We start from the raw sequence: 6,078 nt of genomic DNA on the forward strand, positions 1-6,078 counted from the left end.
TCCAGGCTCTGCATTTTGCCAGGCCTCAGAATTCTACATCTTTCTCAAAATGTTCAGCTCTATCTCCCTTGATCCTGTGAATTTCTAAGGTTTTCAAGCAAGGATGAAGAAGGCATTGAGAAGTAGACTGGTAAGATGAGCTCACCCCTTCCTGGAAGTTTAGTACTAAGTCTCTTTCCTGATTTCTGGGCTTAGTAGGTCTTCCCTATTCTTCTAACACCCTCCTGACTTCCTCTTTGTTCACCAACCATCTGCATCTGACAAACTAGAAAAAAAAGGAACAATAAAACTCACATCCCTACCCCAACAGCTTCATCCCTTTTTCCAGGGGCTTGCATGTTCTTTCACCCTTTTGGGGTTATAAATCTTCCTAGGAGATAAAGAAGGAGTTGAGCCAGAGCCTTTATCTCCTCAAATCTATTCCCTCTGAATGTTACAATTGTAGTAACATTGTCCCTCAAGCTCCCCTCTACTTTGGCTCCAGAGGCTCCTCTTCCAGATGGGGAGGCCATTGTTATTGGTGAAGATAAGCATTTGCCAGAGTTTCCCAGACTTCTTCAGTGAGTGAACAATGTTGACAAAGGCTGAGAGCAGGGGCTTGGTACTCTCTGCTATACTTGGCACAGAGGGATTGCACCAGGGGAGCTACTGCATGGTAATCGTGTTATGGCATCGTGGGGGAAAGATGGTGCTCAATCTGGAAGTCAGCCATAGAAGGCAGACTTGTAGATACTGCATGTTGCTTGAGGCGGGGTGGAGACAGTCCACATGCCAGTCATAATCAGTGTGCATGGGGATATGGTTCTTCTGTGTCACTCACACAAATCAATTGCTTCCCAGGAACCTGACCATGAAGAAAAGACCCAGGAGGACTTTTGATCCAAACAACAGCACATAAATGAGGAAGATGCTGACATAAAAGGTGATCATCCAGGCCAAGTCCACCCACTTCTGCTGGATAACAAAATAGAAACTATACCACTGGAAATAGAGAGGCAGCAAGGCTGGCTGTCCAGTCAAGAACTATTTGTGCTGGTGATTGTATAGCAAGCACTGTTTTCTTCTGTTTCTGAAGCTCCACATTGAGGGGCTTACCCAAGGCAAAGAAGAAGGGTGCATGCTGATGTCTGGATCTTTGTGGAAGAACTTGGGTTTGGCCTGTTGCTAGAAGTACATGTGGTTCCAATAGCTGGCAGGAGCTGCCTTCAGGTGACCAGTCAGAAAATGATGTGGCAGGTAGTTCCATTTAGCAGTGCTGAAGATAGACAGGTGCCCCAACTCATGCTACAACCAGCCAGTCTGGGGCTGAACTGTGTTGAGCAGCACTGCACAAAAAAGAAAGGGCATGAAGGACATCCCAAAGACCCAAAGAGTGAGCCAAGCCACAACGTCCAGCAGCAAGATGTGTAGCAGCTACAAGTGGAAGAAGACACGGCCTTCATATGCTCCATCCTTTTCACTGCGTCCCACAGCTCCTGGAACTCGTCAGTCAGCTCTTTATTCTCAGTGAGCTCAAAGCTGGGCTGCTCCAGAGACAGTTCTTTAGTCTGGAGGCAGTTCATGAATTGCTCACAAGGCCCTTGTTGATGTGGATTGCCACAAAGGGATCCGTGGCATCTTGCCTTACTTAGCGGCTGATGACTTGTGAGCCCCTGGGGTGCTGGCAGGTGAACTCGCTGGCATTGTACACCTTCCTCTCTATCACCAGCCACTGCTGCACTGCTTCATCCCAAGTAAGTAGAGTGAGGTCAGCCCGTGGGCCAGAGTCTTGGGGGCCATTTGGACCTGTCGCCACCTCACACTGGCTAGGCAAAGGCGGTCGGTCAGGTGAGCGCTCTGGGAGTGGGCCTGCTGGCATACACGCGGAGCCCGCCACCTCTGCGTTGGTTTTTCAGCACCTGTGGCCTGGACCTTTGTGGATTCTTTCATGTTTGAATGTGACTTACTGTTTCCTTTCTGCTCAAAAAACTCTTTGAGTATAACTACCGTGGGTCCCCTCAGAACATTGCTCTACTGCTGCTGTTTACTGGCTATGCTGCTGTGGAGAAATACAAGGCTGATTTCTTCCCTCATAAATGACTTCCTTATCCTTCTGGATGCCTGAAGAATTATTTCTTAATCTTAAAGTTTAATAAATTAACAAGGTCTAAGGTGATTGTTCTGTATAAATTCCCCCTTAAACACTGTGTGCCCCCAAAGCAGAAGATTTAATTGTTCTCTTACATGGTTTTTTCTTACTCTATCATATTTATAAATATTTTTCCTGTTTAATGTCTTGGATTTTGTATTTGAGAGACTATAATTATCCTTGTATTAGTTCATTTTTTCATTCTTCAAATCTATCACCTTCTTCTTAACTGGTTTAGTCTTTGTATTTTTCCTCTGAAATTACTGTGATTATCTCCAACCTTTTTTCTATATCAAGAATTTGATTTCCAAACATACCATTCAATTTCTTGTTCTTTCTAAATTATTAATTAGACCTATAATAGTGTTTGGCATCTCATTGTTTTTCCTTATCTCTTTCCTTTTCATCTGTTTGTGATTTTATTGCCTTAGCATTGAGCTTATTTTATTGAGTTCATATCTTGGTTTTAGTTCTCTCATATCATGAAACACAACTAGAAGTTATCTTCTATTCCTTAGATTGTTTTCCTCCAGACTGAGTGATTTGACTGTTATTGCCATGTAAACTTTATGCATTTTTGTGGTTACAAATTTTCATAGCTTCATGTCATTTCTTTTCATCTTACACATACTTATGATGGTACCCAACTGCCCAGATCTTCTGTTTGCTCTGCTGTCTTGTGGATAAGTTCTCTTTAATATTTATTCCACCTGATCTGACAGTCATTCACCTTCTCTTCTCAGCCACAATCTGTAGCCTAAGAGTTACTTTATATCAATTTTTGTTTGACTGGAGGACATGTGGGGTGGGGGTGGGGGACAATGCTGAGCCAACTGGAATCATTTGACTCCCTTACCTGAACACTCTTCTCTCTTCTGAGCACTCATTTAGTGTCTTATATTGGGGACTAACAACCTCACGGAGATGTATCCCATTCTGATGGGCTTTGAGTCATTTTCTCAACACAGCAAAGGATCCTAAACATGGCAAAGGAGCCTAGAAAATGACCTCTTCTGGCTTCTTCTATAATCAGGTGGTAATATGTAAGATATTCCACTTCCATTGGTTTTTCTTCTCTCTTCCCTGAGGCTTCACAACCATTCATTTTTCCTCAAACTGAAGGACGTTTGTGAGAATTTTCTATATTTCCTGATTTCAAAGTAGATGAAGGGGAAGATATTTATTAGTTTAAAATCTGTCTCAGGGAGCTCAGTAAAATACCTTAGTGGACCATCTGACATGTCAAAAGTTAGATCTGAGAGGCTAGCCTACATTGGTGAGTAGAGAAACCACAAGATGAGAAAGAGTGTTGGGAACTACAGAAAGCTAAGGGGAAGATGAGAAAATATTAAAAGCAGGAAGGAAACAGCCCAGCTATATGGCCAGATACTGGATATGAAATGTAAAAAAATGACCAATGGAAGATCCACTGAAGCATATTTCTCATTTGATGTGTTACATTGTAATATTAAATTACTCCACGAATGCAAAACTTCATTCAAATAAGCTCTACACACAACCTTGAGTTAGTGGTACTTGGAAAATTGAAAATATATTGCCAGTTTTATGGGTGTTGTCCCAAGAAAAAGAAGCCATATGCATAGAGCAAAGAAAGCAAAATCGAAAAGATGGATCACAAAATCAGTGGAGGCAATGACTTAAAGTCAGAAGTGATCAAGAGAATTATAATTACTCCCTCCAATTGAACCCTGGAAATACTGACTTGAGGAAGCGGGTTTTAGAGTTTTCTTACCAGCCAATGGGAGGATGGAATGACATCCAGAGTACTAATATACAGTAACAAATGTTAAATAAAAGTTACTAATTTTCCTTAAAACAGCTTTGGTCACATCCATGTTCTCTTAGTTTTGATATATGGAATTATAGTTATTAGTGGTTCCTCCATGATTAACATAGGCTCTCCATCAGAAGACTTCTAAAAACCTAAGATGTAAATATTAGATAAAATGATTATTCTTTGGGAATTTTTGCATTTTTTATTGAGGTAAAATTTATATACAATAAAATGCACAGATCTTAGTGTGCAATTTAGTACATTTTGAAAAGTATCTACACCCACATAACCAACACTCAGTCAAGATAGAGAACATCTTTATCACCCCAGAAAATTCTCTTATACCCACTTCTAGACAACTCTCTCCACTCCAAGCAACAAATGCTCTGATTTTATTCACTGTTGGTTATTTTGCCTGTTCTAGAACTTCATATAAATGGAATCACACAGCGTGTACTCTTTTGTATCTAACTTTTTTTGTTCATCATGATATTTTTGAGGTTCCTTCATGCTGTTGTACATATCAGTAGTTTGTTCCTTTGTGTAGGAATGTTGCAAATTGTTTTATTCTCCTGTTGACAGACATTTGTGTTGTTTCCAGGTTGTTGGGGTTTTTTTGTTTTGTTTTGTTTTGTTTATTACTATTTTTTTCTGTGTGTCTTCTTGTGAACATATATTTTTGTTTAACTTAGGTAAAACCTAGAAGTGAACTTCTGGGCAGGTGAATACTTAAATTTATAGGAAAATACCCAGTTTTCCAAAGTAGTGGTAGCATTTTATACTCCCATGAGTAATATGTCAGAGTTCTAATTATTCCACATCCTTGTCAACACTTGACACTGTCAGTCTTTTTAATATTACTCATTCTGTTGGGCATATAATGCGCCCTAGTTTTTGTTTCAAATTATATTTCTCTGATGACTAAGATGTGAGCATCTCTTAACATGCTTATTTGCTCTTTGTATTTCTTCTTCATGAAGTGTCTGTTTAAGTCTTCTATTTTTGAAAATTGGGTTCTAGTACCTCTTGCTGAAAAATTAATTGACTATGTGTGAGTCTGTTCCTGGACTCTCTGTTCTATTCCAATAATCCATTTTTTTTCCATTCTTACACCAATACCATGGAGTCTCTTGACTAGCTTTAGAGTAAGTCCTGAAATGAGACTGCTTGAGTCCTTCAGCTTTGCTGCTTTTATTCAAGGTTGTTTCAGCTACTCTATGTTTTTGCATTTCATGTAAGTTGTAGAATTCACTCAACAATGATTTCCAAGAGTCTGCTGGGCTTTTAAAATTTGAATCAGATTAAACCTCTAGATCAGTTTGAGGAGATTTTACATTTTAACTAAATCAAATTTTCCCATTTATAAGCATGGTATATTTCTCCACTTATTTAGATATTTAATTTATCCTCAACAGTGTTGCATATGCAAGTATATTTATATACATATAGAATGTGAATTATTTATATGCAAAATCAATGAAACTATGATTATGTGTTCAAAAAAAATTCTGAGGAGGAAAAAAAATGGTGTAGATGATAGAGGCTCTCTTCATCCCTCTGGCAACCAAATCAAAGTTGTGACGATACAAGGAGCAGACAACAAGGAACAGTCTAGATAAACAAGCCATACAACTAGGGAGAAATCCAAGAAAGCACCCTGCAATGGCAGAAGATAGGATGGGGCAAGCATGTGGGGCAACCCAGTCTCAAGCGGCTAAATGAGACAGAGACAGCTACAGCAGAGATAGTGGCAGATGCCTCTTAAAGGGGCTGTGTCTACAAGCAGATCTTCTCAATGACAGACCTGCTTGCTCTGAGCACCAGTGCAGATTTGGCCATGCTCAGGGGGCACCAGAGACTTACAGGGAGACATTGTCTGAGTGAGGGCCCAGGTAAGACCAGCTCTGTACAGAAGTGCCAGCAGTATCCAATGTTCCCGGTTGAGCCCTCCCCTTTCCCAGTGTGCAGACACAGTGCTGTTATTGCCATGACATCATCAAATTGGCTAACAGAGGTCCTTCTGCCCAGTGGATTCCCTGAAATCCCACCTACCCCAACTTGTGGTCCCACCTAAGCTCCATCCAGGTGTGTCTTCGACAAGTCAGGTGCTCCTTGCTGAGCGGCACCCAGACTCACACTGGAAGCAGCTGGCCTC

At 40.7% G+C, this 6,078-nt stretch overlaps 1 pseudogene; it reads right to left on the reverse strand.

Moving 5' to 3' along the window:
• Positions 1-514: 514 nt before the first annotated feature.
• LOC107498623 lies at positions 515-1,779 on the reverse strand (annotated as a pseudogene).
• Between the last annotated feature and the right edge of the window lie 4,299 nt (positions 1,780-6,078).

The sequence above is a fragment of the Rousettus aegyptiacus genome, unplaced genomic scaffold (assembly GCF_014176215.1).
Source record: "Rousettus aegyptiacus isolate mRouAeg1 unplaced genomic scaffold, mRouAeg1.p scaffold_m13_p_12, whole genome shotgun sequence".
Classification (NCBI taxonomy): domain Eukaryota; kingdom Metazoa; phylum Chordata; class Mammalia; order Chiroptera; family Pteropodidae; genus Rousettus; species Rousettus aegyptiacus.